We start from the raw sequence: 21,837 nt of genomic DNA on the forward strand, positions 1-21,837 counted from the left end.
TGTTCAATTGTTATGAGATCTTATGTAACTACACAAGACACAATTGAAACAAAGATGATTCGATTCGATTGAATCGTCTCATGAACATTATTTCCACGGTTTGCATAAAGCATTCCTTAGTAATTTAATGTTTCTTGTTCAGAGCACATCTTTAGATCATAACCTCTTAAGTTCACAAACAAGTTCGCGGACTTAAGTTAATCGGTTGAGTTTTCCAAACTCAGCATATATTCTCGGCAAGAGAACTTCCGCCAGTTCGGTGACTGAGTTCACGGACTTAGCACACAAACGAGTTTTGGAAATCCCAGCAGAAATTCTCGGTCGAGAACTTCCGTCAGTTCGCGGAATGTGCAAGCCAATTCCACAATCCTCCCGATTTCACTTGATCATCAAAGTTCGAAAACTTCGGTTCAAGGAATACATGGTTATGTAATCTAAACTCTTATTTCAATCATTGAGACATTCTCAGAGGACGCTATGTAGCCGTTATTCACAGACCGATTCACGTCAGAGCAATTCTCAAAGTGATTGAAACTTTCATGACTTTCGTCACTAGGTGAAGATAAACTTGATCAAAGCGAAACGCTTTACCAACACACGATTTCGAGATAAAAGATAAGCAATGAATGCTCAGCTCGAAATGTCAAGTGTGTATGATCTAGTCTATATAGCATACGAATTTTGTCTCATAAGAAGTAGGAGATAGAATAGATAGACTTTTGAGTGATAGATAAGTTCAAGTCTCCACATATGATCGCTGTCGTAGGCGTCAAAAATAATCACACTTTCTTACTACTCAAAATATATTATGAAGCAAGAGCAAGAAAGGATCATTCCCACAGAGAGGTCTTAGGTTGCCAATATGTTTCGGTTTCTTATGTAAAGCCATAGGGATTTTCTGATTTTTATATACTAAAATAAAATAATAGCAAAACAAATAAATAAAGCAAAATCAATAAGATTATAATATTGGTCAAGGATTCGTTTTCATTCACAAACATGTATTTGAAACAATAACTAGAATTGATATTTAATCTCAATTTATTAAAAGTCCTAGGATACCTTGATCGCAAGAATATCCCTCTAATTTCTTCTTGTCATCAACAAACACATTAAAAGATGTGAATGTGAATTCTACCTAGAAAGCAACCTAAAGTGGATGGTGCTAATTGCGAACAAGATTACAAGTGATATGTAAGTTAGCAATTCGATGTTACCATCATGATTGATAAAATAGCACTCAAGAGATCAAAATAGTGCTTCTATTGGTGGGAGGTTGGGTAGCCCACCATTCTACCCGGAGTTTACGTACGGTGACACACACTCTAAAAGCACATATTTAGACAGGTACAAAGAAGTGAAGGTCGGTGCCTCTCATGATGTAACATAGGTAGTCTCCACTATAGGGGATCACAAATCTAATATCGAATTCAGTCTGCACCTCATTCGCCACTGGCATGGTTAAATCCAACTTCAACTCTCGTACAAGTAAGAAACCAGATCACGTTCTCTATCATCTCTAAGTTCAGTCACTCTTATGAGAATTTCGATGTAATCTTAGCGACATGTATACTATGTGACTCTAAACTAACTACAAGTTGGAGTTATTCATGCACTAATTTACAAAAAAGTTGAAAAACCATGAAAAATTTACAATGCAAGCTTAACCACTCCCCCACACTTAAACTTTACATTGTCCTCAATATAAATTGAATCGTCCAAAGAAAGTCAAGGTGGGAAATCATATAATGATATGCGATAAGAAATCAGAAAAATTAAATACAAGACAAGAAAAACCTAAAAACAAAACAAGAATATAAAAATAAGACAAGAAATACTCATCGTATGGGTTGCCTCCCATTTAACGCTTGGTTTAAAGTCGTCAGCCCGACTATAACCTTGCAAGATTCATTCCCCATATACCAACAATCTGAAAAGTTGGGGATCCTTCCACGTAACCTGTTTTGCAAACACTAGCTTCACACAAATATCAGTTTCATAAAACATAAACGAAGTTATTAACCGATAGAAGTTCCCCCCACACTTATTCTTTTCTACACTTTGAAGTGTATAAAGAACATAAAAATCAGGAACTTCTATGGTTTCTTCTTTGCAAACATCCATAGTATGAGAATCAAATGTCTCTAATGGCGGAAATCGAGAAACAAAGTCGTTCAACAGTATTCTTGAAGCACATACATTCATACCAATAAGAGGTAAAAGAGAAGAAACAATATGCAAAGGGTTAGACAAACCTTTCACAATCTCTTGTAGCTCGGAATCCTTTTCATCCTTGGAAAAATCAAGTGAATTATTTACCTCTTGTATATCATGGTCCTCTATCAAACCTTGCAACCATTCTTCATCAGTTTCTTCCTTAACTAAAGTTTCGACATAAACATCATCGTTACAATCCTTTTCAATCTCAATTGGGTCTTCCACAATATTGGTTATATCGGTTTCATTCTCGACACACTCCTCTTCACTTGTAAGGCACATACTCTTTTGCGGCTCCAAATTTCGCTATAAGGAAATTTTTTAGAAGACTCAAAAATGCATCATCCTCAAGCTCCACCCTTTGAATAGGCTCTTGATCATTATAGAGATCAATGCTTGAGTAATCTACACAAGTGTCAACATATTTCTCTTCGTCTTCATTTTGATCCCAAAAAGATTCTGCTGTATACCTTTGGGAAATGTCACCATGAGTTGGTTCAAGTGATGTATCTTCATAATCATCATTACTTTCATAGTTAACATAAGATTGGTTCTCGCTGAATTTAGTGTTTCTAATCTCAATCTTATCCTTTTGAATAAGTGAATGATCATTATTAAGATCAAGAGTTGAAGTAGCTACACAATTATCAACGAAAGACCCCAAAAGTTGGCCCTTTTCAACATTAGCATCAATCAAATATTCATCACAAACCATAGACACATTAGAATAGTTATTTTTTTAAAAGCAAAGTTCTTCCTCATACCTTTGTTCTTTGATTTGATCAATACCTCTTTGTAAGTTAGCAATACCTTCACGAAGTTCTTGGAGTTGCTCTTCTGTAGCCTCTTTATCTTTTTGGAACTCTTGTTGTACAAAGTTGGAAACTTTGTCTAGAAAGTCAGAGACTTTTTGTTCACGAGCATAAGAATCCTCCCATTCTTGTGGTTGTTCACACACATACCCTCCATAAGGTTGTTTAGGAAAACCATAAGGATCCATGGAATATTGGTCATAGCCAATGAATTGGTTTTGATTATACCCCTGGAATTGTTGGAAGTTGCCATGTTGTTGAGATTGTTGGAACCGTATCCATTGTTCCAATATGCTCCATCCATGAGAAATAAGTACCTGAAACATGATTCTCAAAACAAGGTTAAAAACCAGAAAATAAAACAAAACCAAAAACAAGAAAATAAGAAACCAAAAACAAGTGACAACTGCTGCCTCCCCGGCAACGGCGCCAAAATTTGATCGCTGTCGTAGGCGTCAAAAATAATTATACTTTCTTACTACTCAAAATATATTATGAAGCAAGGGCAAGAAATGATCTTTCCCACAGAGAGGTCTTCGGTTGCCAATATGTTTCGGTTTCTTATGTAAAGCCAGGGGAGATTTTCTGATTTTTATATACTAAAATAAAATAATAGGAAAACAAATAAATAACACAAAATCAATAAGATTATAATATTGGTCAAGGATTGGTTTTCATTCACAAACATGTATTTTACACAATAACTAGAATTGATATTTAATCTCAATTTATTAAAAGTCTTAGGATACCTTGATCGGAAGAATATCCCGCTAATTTCCTCTTGTCATCAACAAACACATTAAAAGATGCGAATGTGAATTCTACCTAGAAAGCAACCTAAAGTGTAAAAGCACAATTAAGTTTAACTCCCTAAGAGCACAAAGTTCTATGAAATAAGACTAATCAATGCAAACGAACGTGTAAAAGCACTAATCCTTTTTAACAAAGGTTATGATCCACTTGTGACTACTGGGATGTATCACTACAAGCAATACTCACAATAATGCTACTTGCAATCAGGAATTATCACTTTTGCGTATAATAACCCTAATCTAGCAATAGAGATGAAAACTAATTCAATCGATTCGCGACTCGACTAAACATGCATTCAAATCATATAACAATATTAAAAGTGAATCATAAGCAACAAAATATGAAGACAAAACTAATTCATTGCATAAATATCATGGTTGGAACTCCAACTTATTCCTTAACCAAAAGAGAATTATCAAAACATGTGAGTGGAGTTCATAACAAGAAGGAAAAGAAAAACTATCATGTTTCTAAACCCTAAAACACAAAAGTAGAAGTGAAGATAAATCCCTAATGGAGATATATGACTCCCTTTTATACTATGTCGCATGAGTGAAAGAACCCAAAAGAAGCCCAAATTCAGAGCTCAAGTCCATCTGAGTAAGCTACTGGATCGGCGAGTCAACTCAGCTAACTCGGAAATTGACCGAGTTCTGACCGATTCCTGGCTGTTTCCAGGACATATTTCAGCCATTCTCTGAGTCTTTCCCTGTACAATTTTAGCTCCTAACATACATCTATTTCATTCAGCAACTCACTCATTCATTCAGTCAATAGTAGCAACTCCATTTCAGCTTCTTGGTTCAACTGCAACCAACCTTAATCGACTCCTGCAGCTGCAACTTCAGCACACTTACAGCTGCACTTCCTTCACTGCACCTGATTCAGTTCATTCCTCCATCTAACCACAATAACACATTTCAATAACCCATTATAAGCAGCAACAACTCTCACTGGCAGCAACTCAGCTCCATACTCAGTTGTATCCTCTCCATTATGGCATTAACAACACGATTTCCTGCTCTTCATTTTCGCCAACAGTGCATCACACTTCAATTCATCCATGCCAATAACCTTCTTTGCCAGAATAACCAACAGTTGCAGCTCAGATTCTTCACTGCCTCATATCACCACCAATACCTGCAACTGACTAACCCATGACGAATTGACAATCAACATCTGCAAAGCTTGCACCTGAAACTCAACAGTATCACCAACTTCAATTAGATAGCAACCACCACTTGCAGCTTACTGCATTCGCAACAACACCAGTTTAACAAACCATTCTACCAACCTTTGTTGCCTTCTCCGCCACATTCTTTTTCCTTGTATCCTCGAATCCATTACAGACTCACGGAACCAGCCCATCTCTGCTCCATTCACTTGCAGCAAACCTTGCCAGACCCTAATATATGCTCAACTGCATCTGTACCAGCTGTAGCTTCTCGCATGTGATATCTACTTGACCACAAACTACAGCAGCTTCTGTTTCATCTCAGCTCAAACAACTCAACTTTCTCTCTAACTGATAGTAGAAACAACTCCAGTTACCAGCACCAATTTCAATTCTCAATGGCAGCATCACCAGTTGCAACTGCAACCAACTACCATAACCAGACTCAGCTCCTCATTCCATTTGAGATCCAGTTTCACAACCTCATTGCAGCAGCAACAACTTCATAGTCTCCACTGCAACTGCAACTCAAACTGCAACAGCTCAAAGAAAACAAACCAACAATACCCATTGCCATATCAGTTCAGCTACAATCATCTGCACTCAACCATTTCAACTCAAACCTGTCCTAAACATTCATCTAATTCATTCCAGCAGCTTCTCATACTCCATTCCATTCTCAGCACCAAGAACAGCCTAACTCTCTACAAGATTCATAATCATTCTTCTCCTTCCCATCTCAGTGCCACCATCAAATCCATTAACACAACACCAGTTGCAGCTACAGATCCAGATTTGGAGCTCAATCCAACAACAACAGACTCCAATTAAATGACAGTTCTTCATTTGGTACTCGATTTGATGAAGCAGACAATCACCATCTTCTTGTCTTGATTCCAAAACCTAACAAACCCAATTCCTTCTAACAAATCACCAGAATAGTCAAACCCATTTTATCTTAACCATTACTGAACTCAAATATCATCTTTAATTTCTGAATCATCTCAATCTTCGATTTACAGTACCAGTTATTGAGAACAACCAAAAGTACCACCATTTGATTCACCACAGAGACCCAGTTCTTATCGTTCTTCTTCATCGACAGCTTCATCAGTAGGTCCTCCATTTACGGCCACAAAACCCATCGGGAACACCCACTGAACCTAACTCTCTAGCCGGCAAGTAACCCTTGTTGCAGATCTGTCTCATTCAGTTGCAGCAAAGCAACACTATTTTGAAGAATGGGAATGAATGTCTCTAAAGGAATTCGACCTAGTGTAGGTTTATGGTAGTTGGTTGATATTAAGGCACCCAGGGACTTGGATAAGGGCAGCCACAGTTTATATATGACTTGTCAGTTCCAAATAACTGACAGCCTAACTCTCCGTTCAGCTCAACTGTCAGTTATGGAGAATTAACAGTTCATTTTGCACCTCCTTCTTGTGCAACCTTAGCCGCTCCAAGTGTAACTCTCCCGTGAATTGACCTACTTGCCCTTTACGCTCAAAATGGCCAATTTCTCCTTTTTTTGCTTCAAACGACTCCATTGCACCTAATAAACTCAAAATCAAACATAAGAGACACAATTCATAAAGGCAATAGGAAAGAAAGCATAAATACTAGATATAAATCTAGGTGTTTATCACACCTACCAACATACCTTTTTGTTGATGAAGTTCCACGGTTCCTTGTGTAGATCTTCGTTGTTATCGTTGAATCCCCATGAAGTCCTTGAGATCAAATACACTTTTCCTATCCTAGTCCGAGACTTAGCTATGCAGTCTAGAAATAAAGACTCATAGTTTTGATCACCAACATTGACAAACATGCTTGAGATCGCAACGCATGCGAGGTTGACCGAGCTATGCTCTAACAGTGTTATTTCTTTTCCGCATTATATTTTATATTTTGTTATATAATTGAAATATCACAGGTTGTGCGTTAAGATCAATCAATAAGAATATCCAACCTTGGGTTGTTGATTTACATTGATTGACACTTGAACATTTGTCTTTGTTACCGTTCAAGTTACTCCTCTTATTCAATCGGGCTCGCAGATTTCTATTTGCTGATTGCAGATTGAATTAAGAGTTAGAGATATTAAACTCTTTGATATAATTTATTCTAGATTGAGTCTGACTGTCTAGTTGATTCTCTAGAAAGTGTATTGGAGTAAGTCCTCTCATATTGCCAAACTAATTGTTAGGTGTGGTTGTTAGACCCCCCCCCCCCCCCCCCATTTTCAATTTGTATCAGAGCAGGCAAACACATTAAAGACCTCATAAGTCTGTGTTTGATGATGAACGATATTGCCTCTGATAAACGCATCGCCAGAAATAAAAGTTTTGCTTCTATAAAGTCTATTAAAGAGAAGGATTGGTCAATCTCGAATATAGAAGAACCTTGTGTTCCAAGGAAACAAACATACATTGACAAGTGTTACCCTGACTACTTTACTGACGAGTCTGACTCTGAAGTTAAAAGGAATACGACCAAAGAGAGTACAGTGATTCTGAAACTTGTTAGAATTCAGGATGATAAAGTCAATCGATTGAAACACAAATCCAATGTCCTTGTTGGTATGGTAAATGAGCGTGACTCTCTTCTAAAAATCCTTTATGAGGAAAACTCCTCTGTATATCCTTCACAGAACTCTCATAAGGAAAAACTCATAGAGGATGATTTGGAAATTGAACCTCTTTTGAGTAAACTCTCTATTCAAGAATGTTCTAAAGAGTCCACAATATCAACTTCTTCTGATAAAACTGTAAAAGTCTCTGTCTCAGAAGCAAAACAAAAATCTTTTCCTGTTGGAAATAATGTGGTTGTATCTTCCTATAATTAAAGAATGTCCACATCACTTGGAAGGAAGAAGTCTCCCAACAATAGTTGAGTCTGTTCCTTCTAATCACTCATGTGATCAGAAAGTATGTCTCTTTTGTGATTCAAAAGGTCATGGTGAACAAAAGAAGAAATCTAGGTTGAATGACAATTCTTTCAGTCGTCTTCAATACCTTAGACTTAATTCTCAAAGGTGTAACTGACATTCGTATGTCTAAACCAATTGGCTTTAGTACTTACCCTGTATATTCTACCAGGAAAGTCAGTTCGAAGTGTTCTTCAAATGTTCAAGAATCTAACAGACTCGCCAATGCTGATCGATCAAGAAGAACTCATGGTTTTTCTTCTTTCAAAAAGGGAGATTACGTTGTTCATGATGTGAGAAAGATACCAGAAGAAGAAAGCAAAAATGGAGGTATGGAAGACAACTTAGAAAGGATAATTGAAGGATATAAAGAAATTATCAACAGGTTGTCTGTTCCCTCTGGCCAAAGTTCTTCAGGTAAGAATTAGCACTATGCGTCATATTCTGATGATAGTAAATTTTATAACTTTTCACATCATAATGGTTTTCCTCCAAAGATCAGGAAGAAGTGGTTTAACCAGATACGACGTTCATTTAATGAGATCAAGGCTCATACTTTTTCCAAATAATCACAAGGTTGAAACCTCACTCTCTTTAAAAATCCTGACAGAGTGAGAAGTATTCAGGTATGTTGATGGCAAAATGTTTCTCTGATTGTCTATGATATTTTCTTATCGTTCTTAGCTGGATGATCATTGACAAACACTTCTGCTTAAGCATTTATCCTTTGTTGTTTCATAGTTCTAACTCGTTTTGATGTGTCAAAACTGCAACTCTTGCTCTAAAATTGTCCTGTACAAATACAATTTTTTTGAGATAAGATCTGTGAGTTCTCTCACATAGGCAAACATTATCAGTGTTTTGTTGCATATATTGAGTACCTCTCTTTTTGAGTTGTTTATGAATAATGGGCCAAGTTCAGGTTCGTATGGATATCCTTATTGATGTCACGAACCGACTTTAGAAACCCTAACCTCAGGGTTTCTGTGAAACCATTTAAATACCAAACCCACATGTTGAAAAGTACGGATACTTCAGGCTACTTTTTGTCAAGAATGGGATCATCTTCAGGAACTTGTTATTTTCCAAGAGGATTTCTCAACAAGGGGTTTGGTCTCACACTCGAGGAGAAAGGAAAAAATAACTCTTGTGGAAATTGATGACACATATTCTCAATCTCCTAATATCTTGTCTGATATTGAGGACGATGAAGAGATTTCTAATGAAGTTGTTCAAAACTTTATCGAAAAGTTTAAAGATGCAAAATTGTTGCTTGTTAACATTCTAAAAAAGCTAGATGGGTTAAGAATCGAATTGATAAAGGTCAACACCGAACTCGCTGTAATAAAGAAACGTCTTAAGGATCGTCTCAATGTCGTGTCTAACAATGGTATCAATTCTGTCTGTCACAAGCCTAAAGGTCTTGGAACCAGTGAAGCTTCCGTACCAGAACTATGATTATCGCTTGTGATTGCTCTTTGTTTTAGAGTTATTTTTGATTATGTCTAGTAAATCTTCCTTTAGAGAATTTATTTCTTGTTTTTAGAAGAATAACTAGGGTTTGGAATAGCCATTATTGTGAGTACACATAGGTATGTCCAACAATTTTCATCTTCATGTTTTTAGATTTATTTATTTAAATTATAAGTTTTTGGAAGATGATTTTTTTGTTGTTGCAATTTTAATCTTTATGATGTTATATTGCAAATTGTTATGGGATATGTTGTTTACGTCCGTGATTGTGACTGTCCCATACTTGGTCAAAAGTTTTATAGGTCAATATGAATTTATTGATAGAAGATAGAATGAACTTTTGACAATACAAAAGTTAAACGTTTTTATGTCATTGTTGATGGAAGAAAGGATAAAACTTTTGTTTACAAGGATTAAGCCTATTGTATGTCATTGTGCAAATATTGATGGAAAATAGGATGAATCCTTGTCTATTCCGCAGTATTTGGTCGATCTCCGATCCACATTTTTGTGCATATACTGTGTTGCTCCGTAAGGTTCCTTATGTTTGAGCATGACCAACTAAATTGATCATTCTCTTATGGTTATTTGAGTTGTTCCTCCGTAAGTTCTCTTATGTCAAGCATGACCAATTGAATTGATCATGTTGTGGTTAATTTGGTTGTGTATTCCTATTGAATTAATTATGAGTTTTCTTGTGATTAATTTAATTGTGCATTTCGATTGGATTAATCATGAATTCTTTTGTGGATAATTCAATTGAATACTTTGGATTCAAATTCATGTTTTCATGTGATTTGATTTTGTCCAAAAGAAATCCTTCTTTTCTTGTGAAAGTAAGATCGCATTTGTTGTTCCTTCGGGGATGACTATGGGGGAGAGTTCATATTGAACTTGTGCTTAATTGCCAAATCTTTGTAGGGAGTGCAGCTGTGGAATTTTAGGGGTTATCTTGTATCTTTATTAACTTCTTGATGAATGCATTTAGCTTCGGATTTATGATGGTATCTAAATAAGTTGGTATGGTATTCTTTTTTAGTCATGAAGTATCCCCGTGGAAATTTCATGAGGATCCCACTAGATTTCGTACCTTTGCCAATTTATATTAACAAAAAGGGGGAGAATTAATGTGTAGTGTGATATTACAAATACATATGGTTTACAGATCATTATGTAAGGGGGAGTGGTTTTCATGTTGAGATGAAGTATTTACTAAGGGGGAGTGATACATATCACCATAGTATTGTTGGAAAAGTTGTGATACAATTGAAGTTTGATGTTGTGTAATAATACTATGACACTGTATAACAATGATTGTGAGCATTTCTTTTCTCATTGTTATCGCTACGGATCTTCAACAACTATGATGCTGAGTTGAACACGTTTAGAATCATGGAGTACTTGGAAGTGACAAAGTTTTCGAGTCCTGTTGAAGATGCCAAGGAGATCAAACATTTGGATGAGAAGCTACAAATTTTTATTTATTTTGTAATCCATATGTATTGATCGTTTTTTCACTAAAATTGACAAAGGGGGAGATTGTTAGAGCACTGCGCGGTCGAACTCCCATGCGTTGCTATCTCTTGCATGTTTGTAAATGTTATTGATCAAAACTATAAGTCTTGATTTCTAGCCTATTTATAGATGTCCCGGACTAGGACATAGATTGTGTAGTTGAGATTAGTTTTCACGGCGTTCATCATTTGAAGACGAAGAACTACTAAGGGGAGCTTGTGGAACTTCATCGACAAAAGGTATGTGGATACTTAAACTCATCTATCACTTGGAAAGTATATTTCTACTCTATCTCCTATATTGAGACATAAGTCGTATTACGATATAGTTTTAGATATACATATTTGAGGTTCGAGCTGAGTTAACTCGCTACATATTTCTCGAAATATGGTTGGCTAGCTTCGCTTCGATCAGTTCATCTCTATCATGTGAAAATTGTCGAGTAACTCTTACATGGTTTGTGTGATACAATCATTGGTGTTATCTTGGAATGTTTCGTAATGATTATTTCAATAACTTGAAAATTACTTTGATGCTAATAGTGTGTGAAAACGGCTATTGTCATCCTCTAAGAAAGTTTCAATGATTGAAATAAGAGTTTAGAATACTTAACCATTATTGGATATGAAAAAGCGGGGGTCTAACAACACCACCCAATATTTCGCCTTAGCAATCTGTATGGACTAACTCGAAAATACTTTACTAGAGCAATCAACTCGACAGTCAGACTCAATCTAGATAAAAGTATCTCAACGAGGTAAATATATCTATCTTTATTTGATTTTTACTCAAACTAAAATCAATAGCGAGTCTTTATCAAATACAACGAATAACTTGGACGGTACCAAAGCCATACCAAGGATCAATCAATATCAATCAACAACCAAAGGTTGGATTTACAATTGATGATCACGACGCACAACCTGTATTATTTCAATTATATAAAATATAATGCGGAAAAATAAATAACACAGACACAGAAAATTTTGTTAACGAGGAAACCGCAGCAAACGAAGAAAAACCCCGAGACCTAGTTCAGATTGAATACACATTGTATTAAGCCGCTACAGACACTAGCCTACTCCAAGCTAACTTCGGACTGGACTATAGTTGAACCCTAATCAGTCTCCCACCGATCCAAGGTACAGTTGTACTCCTACGCCTCTGATCCCAGCAGGATACTGCGCACTTGATTCCCTTAGCAGATCTTACCCACAACCAAGAGTTGCTGCAACCCAAAATCGTAGACTTGATAATAAACAAATCTGTCTCACACATAAAAGTCTATAACAGGATAAATCTGTCTCCCACAGAAAAACCCTAGATTTTGTTCCGTTTTAAGATATGAAATCAAGGTGAACAGGAACCATTTTATAATCCGATCTTATATTCCCTAAGAACAACCTAGATTAATCAATCACCTCTCTACAATCCTTCCTTACTACACATGTGGTTTGTCGAGGAATCACAAACAGTGAGACAAAGATGTTTGTGACTTCTTTATCTTGCCTATCGGAGAACTCTCACGATCTCAAGTCAATCAATCGATTGTACTCATACGAAAGATGAAAGATCAGATCACACAACTACGATAAAAGTAGTATCGGTCTGGTTTCACAATCCTAATGAAGTCTTTAAGTCGTTAACCTGATTTTAGAGAAGAAAACCAAAGTTTAAAGGAGAATCGACTCTAGCGAGCGCACTAATATCACACAGACGTGTGGGGATTAGTTTTGCACAATGCTAGATGTCTCCTTTATATAGCCTTCAAATCAGGGTTTCGTCTCATCGTTTGTGATTCCACAATAACTTATTTCGCTAGTCGATTAAGTTTGTTGTGAGGTGATTGATAATTCTAGGTTGTTCTTCGGGAATATAAGTCCGGGTTATCAATTGGTTTCTGTTCACCTTGATTTATCAAAAGACAGAAAAAAAACTCTTAGGGTATTTCTATGGGAGACATATCTATTCAATCCTATAGACTTTTCTGTGTGAGACATATTTGTCTATCAAGTCTTCGACTTTGGGTCGTAGCAACTCTTGGTTGTGGGTGAGATCGTCTAAGGGAATCAAGTGCGTAGTAACCTTCTGGGATCAGAGACGTAAGAAGCGCAACTGTACCTTGAATCAGTGTGAGATTGATTAGGGTTCAACTACAGTCCAGTCCGAAGTTAATTGGTAGTAGGCTAGTGTCTGTAGCGTCTTAATACAGTGTGGTGTTCAATCTGGACTAGGTTCCGGGGTTTTTCTGCATTTGCGGTTTGCTCGTTAACAAAATTCTGGTGTCTGTGTTATTTCTTTTCCGCATTATATTTTGTTATATAATTGAAATATCACAGGTTGTGCGTTAAGATCAATCAATTAGAATATCCAACCTTGGGTTGTTGATTTACATTGATTGACACTTGAACATTGGTCTTTAGTACCGTTCAAGTTACTCCCCTTATTCAATCGGGCTCGCAGATTTCTATTTGCTGATTGCAGATTGAATTAAGAGTTAGAGATATTAAACTCTTTGATATACTTTATTCTAGATTGAGTCTGAGTGTCTAGTTGATTCTCTAGAAAGTGTATTGGAGTAAGTCCTCTCAGATTGCCAAACGAATTGTTGGGTGTGGTCGTTAGACCCCCGCATTTTCACCAAATATTATGCTTCTGGTAATTCATAATAGCGGAGCAACTTATTCTGAATATTTATAATTGCAGCATCAGTGTAGACTTATCAATGCATGACAATTCATATGGTCGTGCATAAAATAATGAGAGTTCAGCTGGGTGAAGCTCTAAAATCTTGCAGGCATATTGAAGGCCGGTATGGACATTAGCAGGATACACATTCTTAATTCTCTTGCGGAATGTGATTTAGAAGTACAAATCTATAACTCTGATGTCGGGTCAGGAATTTATATTTATAAACATATATAGAATACCAAGAGTTCAGCTTTGTGAAGCTCTAATACATACACGTAGAATACCGAGAGTTCAGCTGGGTGAAGCTCTAGTACACATATGATTATAGATGTGTCTCTGTGTGGGTTCAGAGGTGATCTTTACAAGTTCTATCCTTGTCAAAAAACCACCATCTACATTAAGTCCCATGCTTAGCGCCAAACAATAATGTTTCGTGGTATGTACTATATGGTGACATTGACAGTACAGAAGACCTCAAAGAAATTGGAAATTCATAATGCAAAGAGCGAGTACTTATATTTTCTTTCGATGTCATAAAGGATATGTCTACATAGAATGGTTGGGAAAGTCTCTTTGATAATAGTTGCGACCAGGTTGGAGAAGGTATGACCATTTGTTCGAGCGAAGAAGTTGGCTGGCCGTGTACGCGAGTAAAGGTGGCCACGACCACGAGCTTTAGCAGAAATGGAATGTTTCTTATGCTTCCACTTAATAAAATATTGATAAGGATCAACTTCCCATTCACATCGCCGAGTCGTCTTGGGGTTGATATCCGGATCAAATCCCCAAGTCTTGATCGGGCGTGGGGAAGCTGGTTGTGATAACACAACCTCATCATCTTCCTGAGTGCTGACTCTGGAGTCATCTCATGAATCTTTGATTGTTGTCGGGGATGGACTGCAGTGAGCAGTCCCCAGTCGCACCTCCCTTTAGTTACTGAAGTTGTTTTCTCTGAGTAGGCTTGGGATACGTCTTGGCCTCGTAAAGTGTTACATGCGCCTTACAAACAAAGAGGTGATGATATCCTTACGCTACTGTTTATGGGTGAAAACTATTTCTGCTGGTTTTGGTAATTTTGGGTGTGTGGATGAAAAATGAATATAAATCCTAAACAAATGCACTGCACGAGAGTGCTTTTGATTCGAGAAATTAATCTATACAATTCTGGCCTAAACCAAGAAATGGACGTTCCAGACTTGCTTCGGTCACAAAGTGAAGGAGATGGGATTGATCTTAGGGAGTGAAGCGAAGAAGGTGTTGAGAATGTGGAGGTATTGACTGTTTATGACTGGTATCAGAAAGATGAACTGGCTTGTAGAATGTAAGCTATCAGTTCTGGTGTTTGGATACGTTATATCAACACTTGGTTTCTGTCTTGTGTTGTTTTGAAATAGGGAGGAAAACCTATTTATACAAGTCATTGAGCCTTAACCACGTCTCTCATGGGAAGTGGAGAAAGTGGAGTGATGGAGTAGTGGAGTTGCGTGTGTTAGTGTCACACGATTAGTCTTGCCCACTTCTCCCATCATCACTAACCGTCCATGTCTTCCTGATACGTTCTTGTGATGGCGCGTTGTGCGCTGCACGCTGTAAACCGCCAGACCAATACCCCAATATCCACCCCCCAGTTTGTGACATGATTAATGTCTCGAGTGTGTGGATCGTGGGACCCACAAAAGGTAGCATGTGATGCTAGATTAAATAACTAAGTTATTTAGGAAGTCGATATTTGTGAAATATCGTGTGTATTCTATGCAGGTAATGCATCGAATATAATCAACATATGTGAAGCATCGCTCTTTTAAGGCTTAACAGAGTAAGTCACGATTAAGCGTCTTAAAATAGATGCATGTCCATCCATCTTCGAGTGATCGTTTGGAGGCTGTACAGGTAAGTCCCGACTTGGCCGATCACTTTGTGTGGAAGAATGGTGGAAGGTGATCGTGGTGATGCCTCACTGGCGCCTAACTCCTATCTTAGGTTGTTCGTCCAAGCTGGTGAAGTTGGACGGACGAGATGGATTGCGACCCACATCTGCGACCGTTGGATTAGGGTTTAGGAGGTGCTCAAACACCAACCTTTAGCTTGGTCGAATCTAAGCATGGGAGACATATTTGGCAGGGCCGATCGGGCATGCGTGTAGACGGCATGCTGGTGTAGGCGCCTATACCTCATTGTCTCATGAAGGTGCAATCTAGACCACTGAATTTGTCAGGCAAAGAGGAATGGTTGAGATTGATTTGCGACAGAAATCTCATGCCGCAAAGGTCGCGCGTCATGCCTATTTTGGACGCCCGTTTAGAGACGACCAAGCCTGTTCGGTCTTGGCCGATCATTCAGGCATGCAGACGGCGGGCTTCTCTGTACACGTATGTACCTTATTGTCCCATATAAACGTGATCTAAGCCACTCAATTTGTCCGGCGAAGTTGAGTGGTCGAGATTGGTTCGCAATTGGGAAGTGTGACCACGCCTAGTTTAGGCGTGCGAATCGAGGCAACCAGCCATGGTATGCCTTGGCCGATCGGGTGTGGAGATAGGTGGGCCCATAGTGTGAGTGTTGATACTCACCGGACCTGCTTAGTCTACTCCTGGACCCTCCATTCGAGCAGGAGAAAATGGACGCTCGTGTTCGATTTGCGACACAAAACCCTAATTAGGGTTTTTGGCCGGCTGCGTGTTAGCTAGTTTGACTAACCGAAAATACGTGTTATATACCTCATCTGGAGAGGTCGATTGTGTGGGGCACTTATTAGGCCAGTGCTGAGTGCGGTGGTATGTGTCCGACCATCTCAGGGTTAATCTAAGCCATCCAACAATGCTGGTGCTAACACATAAAAATATAATCACAAGGAAATACACTTCATGATAAACGTCATCCACGGTAATCTCCAAGACTCCCTCATGTCTTTCTCCATTTGGGTCGTACCCCCGCTGAAAAATCATAAATTAGCAAAAAAATGATTCAAGCATGGAGATTCAAGTACAAACCATAAAATTCATTAAACATGTCCATTAGCAACCTCAACCTTGATTAAAAAGTGTTTTAGGATATGGCATATAGTTTAGAAAGGTTATGGGTCATTTTGCAAGAACTCCGTCAAAAACGTTTGTACACTGCCTCCGAAAGAATTAAAACTGGCACTATTTGGTGAAGAATCTGGGAGTGAGACATATACCAAACGATTCGTATGTAAGTCTTCTACAACATACTAAAAGGGCACATCAATCTGATGAATGAGCTATAAATGGCAGCCGAAACTCTAGACTACGTGACAGCTAAAAACCTACAGAATTCTTCCTGGAAATTTCTGAATTCTCGGTGTCAGGTACTTTACCCACTAAATTCTTTTTGCAGGTATTAGATCTTCCTTTTAGCTAAAGAATGAGAGGTCAAACACCTCGTTCCGACTTCTGATGAAGGTTTCACGGCCGTTTTGGCAAGAAGACACGAATCTGCAAATTTTTATCAAGTCAATACATCAAGTTTGCACTTATGATCAGACAAGCAATAATAGACAAGCTTCCAAACACATAGAATCAAGGAGCAAAAAAAAAAAAAAAAAAAAGAGAAAGAGAAGAAGAAGAAGAAGAAATAATCTCACGGACATGAGTTATATTGAAAGGAGGAATCTTTCGTTTGGGCCATAATGCCCGAGCTTTGCATGTTACCAGATTTCGTGGCCGTAGCAACCACGTCTCCTTCCAGCCAAGGTTCGTGTTCGTATCCTCCACGCCTCTCATTGACATGGTTTGTGTCCGTAGCCGCTACGCCTCCTTCCTGCCAAGGTGTGGTCGTAGCCACCATTACTTCCAGCCAAGGTTCGTGACCGTAGACGCCACGCCTCTCCTTACCAAGGTTCCTGCTCGTAGTCTCCACGCCTCCTTCCATCCAAGGTTCGCGTCCGTAGCCGCCACGCTTTTCCTTTCTAATCCATAGCTTCTCCATAGGAACAACCACTACAGACAAAGATAAAACCACGTAAACCACACTTGGGGACTGAGGCTCTACACAAAATCCCTTCACTGTCAAAGCTTAGAAGAGATGGTCAACCAAAAGTCAAAACCACGACAAGGTCATCCACTCTTCCAAGGTGTAGATGTTGATGGTGGATTTTAGTTCAGGGCTAAAATTGTAAAGGCCGAAATTATGCGCTAACATCCTGCAAAGGATAAAGCCACTGATAAAATGGTGAATACTTCCTCACTATAAACTTATAGCATTATCAGTTAATGCATGACCAGCCTTGTATTTTCTGTACTGCTCCACTCTCATTATTGGTGCGGCATGACGACTGAGTTTTGCTCTCATCAGAGCAACACGAATCTCCAAGCGTTAATAATGAAGCATATACGAAATACCCGTAAAGGCTGCAATTCTCGGAGTGTTATACTAACCCGATCGAGCATCTGGACTGTCTACGTCAGTCTTGGAAATAATCACGACCACGCAAGTCGGCCACATAGGTGCAAAGTCACTCCTGACAAAATAATCACCAAACGCCAACTCAGAATGGGATATCCAGACTGGTGTGGAGCAGCTTGGAAAAGCTCATGCGCACAAGACCGCCCACGGCAGTCTCAAATTCATCATGAAACGTCCAACTTCACCAGCATGGTTGGACGGCGTAGATTATCCCACGACCGGTTAGGCAAAGCTTGTCATGTACACCGGCGGACCTTCTTCCTACCTGCTGACCGACTCTTCCCTGACCTGATCAGATTGCAATATACGATTTTCCGAAGTTGGTTCAGCGTGGAGAATTGAGGGTCGCAGAAAAGTCCACTAAAAACCTAAGATTGATCACGACCATCCAACTTCACCAGCATGGTTGGATGGCTTAGATTAACCCTGAGATGGTCGGACACATACCACCGTACTCAGCACCGGCCTAATAAGTGCCCCACACAATCAGCCTCTCCAAATGAGGTATATAACACGTATTTTCGGTTAGCCAAACTAACTAACACGCGGCCGGCCCAAAACCCTAATTAGGGTTTTGTGTCGCAAATCGATCACGAGCGTCCATTTTCTCCTGCTCGAATGGAGGGTCCAGGAATAGACTAAGCAGGTACGGTGAGTATCAACACGATCACTGTGGGCCCACCTATCTCCATACCCGATCGGCCAAGGCATACCATGGCTGGTTGCCTCGATTCGCACGCCCAAACTAGGCGTGGTCACACTTCCCAATTGCGAACCAATCTCGACCACTCAACTTCGCCGGACAAATTGAGTGGATTAAATCACGTTTCTATGGGACAATAAGATACAGACGTGTACAACAGCCCGCCGTCTGTATGCTTGACCGATCGGCCAAGACCGACCAGGCTTGGTCGTCTCGAAACGCGCGGCCTAAGTAGGCATGACGCGCGGCCTTTGCGGCATGAGATTTCTGTCGCAAATCAATCTCAGTCATTCCTCTTTGCCTGACAAATTCAGTGGTCTATATTGCACCTTCATGAGACAGTGAGGTATAGGCGCCTACACCAGCATGCCGTCTACACGCATGCCCGATCGTACCTGCCAAATGTGTCTCCCATGCTTGGATTCAACCAACCTAAAGGTTGGTGTTTGAGCACCTCCTAAACCCTAATCCAACGGTCGCAGATGTGGGTCGCAATCCATCTCGTCCGTCCAACTTCACCAGCTAGGACGGACAACCTAAGGCATGAGTTAGGCGACCAGTGAGGCATCACCACGATCACTGTCCACCACTCTTCCACACAAAGTGATCGTCCAAGTCAGGACTTACCTGTACAGCCTCCAAATGATCACTCGAAGATGGATGGACATGCATCTAAGACGCTTAACCGTGACTTACTCTGTTAAGCCTTAAAACAACGATGCTTCACACATGATGATTATATTCGATGCATTACCTGCATATAATAAACACGATATTTCACAAATATCGACTTCCTAAATAACTTAGTTATTTAATCTAGCACCACATGCTACCTTTTGTGGGTCCCACAATCCACACACTCGAGACATTAATCATATCAGAAACTAGAGGATACATACTGGGATATTGGTCTGGCGGTTTACAGCGTGCTGCGCAAAAAGCGCCATCACAAGAACGTGTCAGGAAGACATGGACGGTTAGTGATGATGGGAGAAGTGTGCAAGACTAATCGTGTGACACTAACACATGCAAATCCACTACTCCATCACTCCACTTTCTCCACTTCCCATGAGAGACGTAGGTAAGGCTCAATGACTTGTATAAATAGGTTCTCCTCCCTATTTCAAAAAAACACAAGACAGAAACCAAGTGTTGATACAACATATCCAAACACCGGAACTGATAGCTTACATTCTGCAAGCCAGTTCAGCTTTCTGATACAAGTCATAAACAATCAACACCTCCACATTCTCAACACCTTCTTCGCTTCCCTCCCTAAGATCAACCCCATCTCCTTCACTTTGTGACCGAAGCAAGTCTGGAACGACCATTTCTTGGTTTAGGATAGAATTGTACAGATTAATTTCTCGAATCAAAAGCACTCCCGTGCAGTGCATTTGTTTAGGGTTTAGATTCATTTCTCATCCACACACCCCAAATTATCAAAACCAGCAGAAATAGTTTTCACCCATAAATAATTGGCGACCACAGTGGGAGATTAATCTCTCGGTTGCAAAATCAATTTTCAAATCGAATTCAATCTTATCAATTTCGAAATGGTGGATCTTAGGTATGGATCAGCAACCAATCCTGACGGGACTAGCGCTGACTGATAATATTTTTTTGATGGGGTTGTAGTAAATAAGATTCGTTTCAGACTTGTGAAGGAAATGGAATTTTAGATTTAATAAAATTATATATACAAAAATATTAACAATGGGTGCGAGAGGTAACCAAGACACTAGATTCCACTATTATGCAAAATTGAATGATAAATATTTCAAAACTCTATTCAATTCTTAAGTCCTCTTTTATCTTTAATTCACTATCAATCATACAGATTCCCAAACATTATTTGTAAACCTTAAGCATAGATTATCAAGAGATTAAATCAAGCATAACCTATCAAACTGAATAACAAATAATTAAGACAGTCATTCAAATAATTTAAAACTCTGCAAAAGCAGCGATTAGGTGAATTATATAATTAAATTAAATAGGTACCCATTTATGTTGCGTGAATAACTTCCTCCATTGCCTTGGTTACGAGGGAATTAGCCGCTCATCATGTTGGAAAACCTCTCAAAATATTTCATTGATGCTCAAAAATGGTTTACAAATGATGAGAATATGAGAAATACAATAAAACCGGGTTTGTAACAATTATATTTGTTACAAACCAGAGAACTACGACCCTCAGTGACAAAATAAGACTGCTGCAGCTGTGTCGCAAACGTTGTAGCAAATAAGTCTGCCTGATGTACGACCCACAGGTGTGAGTCGTTATTACTGTAGAAAAACGACTGCTGGTGCTGGTCCGTTCTTCGTGTTCTTCATGTTCTTCAGCAGCAACAGCAGCAGAAACCGAGTTTGGGAAAACTCGAATTTCTTCTTCTCTGGCTCTCCTCAGCCCCCCAGACTCTCGACAACCCTCTATCAGCTCCCAAGGGTCCCTTTTATACCCAACAGGCGCAACGAATCACTCGCAATAACTCCACATAATCCTTCATTACTCGGAAAATATTTTTTTCCATTTTCTTCACTGTCAGCCGAGATATGATCTTCTCCATCCCCTCTGCCTGCGCATATGAGCTGTAATACTTCCATAGTTGCATAAACACTTAAGAAGATCAGATATCTTCCCCATTTAGTCCACAAAACTTCCCAAAAATTCCTCTCACAGAGAACTCGAGCGAATCTCCCCTGTTTAACTCTCGATTGAAAGTTAGCGGATTCTAGCCAAATTTAACTCATTCCAACGCTCAGAATAATCTTGTTATACTCAATAGATATGACCCAATTAATTCCAGCCATTTAGTCTCTCCACATATCCATCGAAAATCAATTTGAAAATCTGCCAGGGAAAGAATATATTTTCCCACCAAAACCATTATTTGAATTTTTTTGTTTCCCGCCAAAATTGTTCTTGAGGTTTTGATCAATTGGTGATTATCCAGCCAATTCTAACTGAATTCGATCATACCACTATCTCTGTTTAGCTCAATGGAAGATACCCAATGATTTTTAGCTGTTTAGTCTCACTATAAGACCTCCAAAATCCTAACCCTAATTTGACAGCACTATTCAC

The sequence above is a fragment of the Papaver somniferum genome, chromosome 5 (genome assembly GCF_003573695.1).
Source record: "Papaver somniferum cultivar HN1 chromosome 5, ASM357369v1, whole genome shotgun sequence".
Taxonomy (NCBI): Eukaryota; Viridiplantae; Streptophyta; class Magnoliopsida; order Ranunculales; family Papaveraceae; genus Papaver; species Papaver somniferum.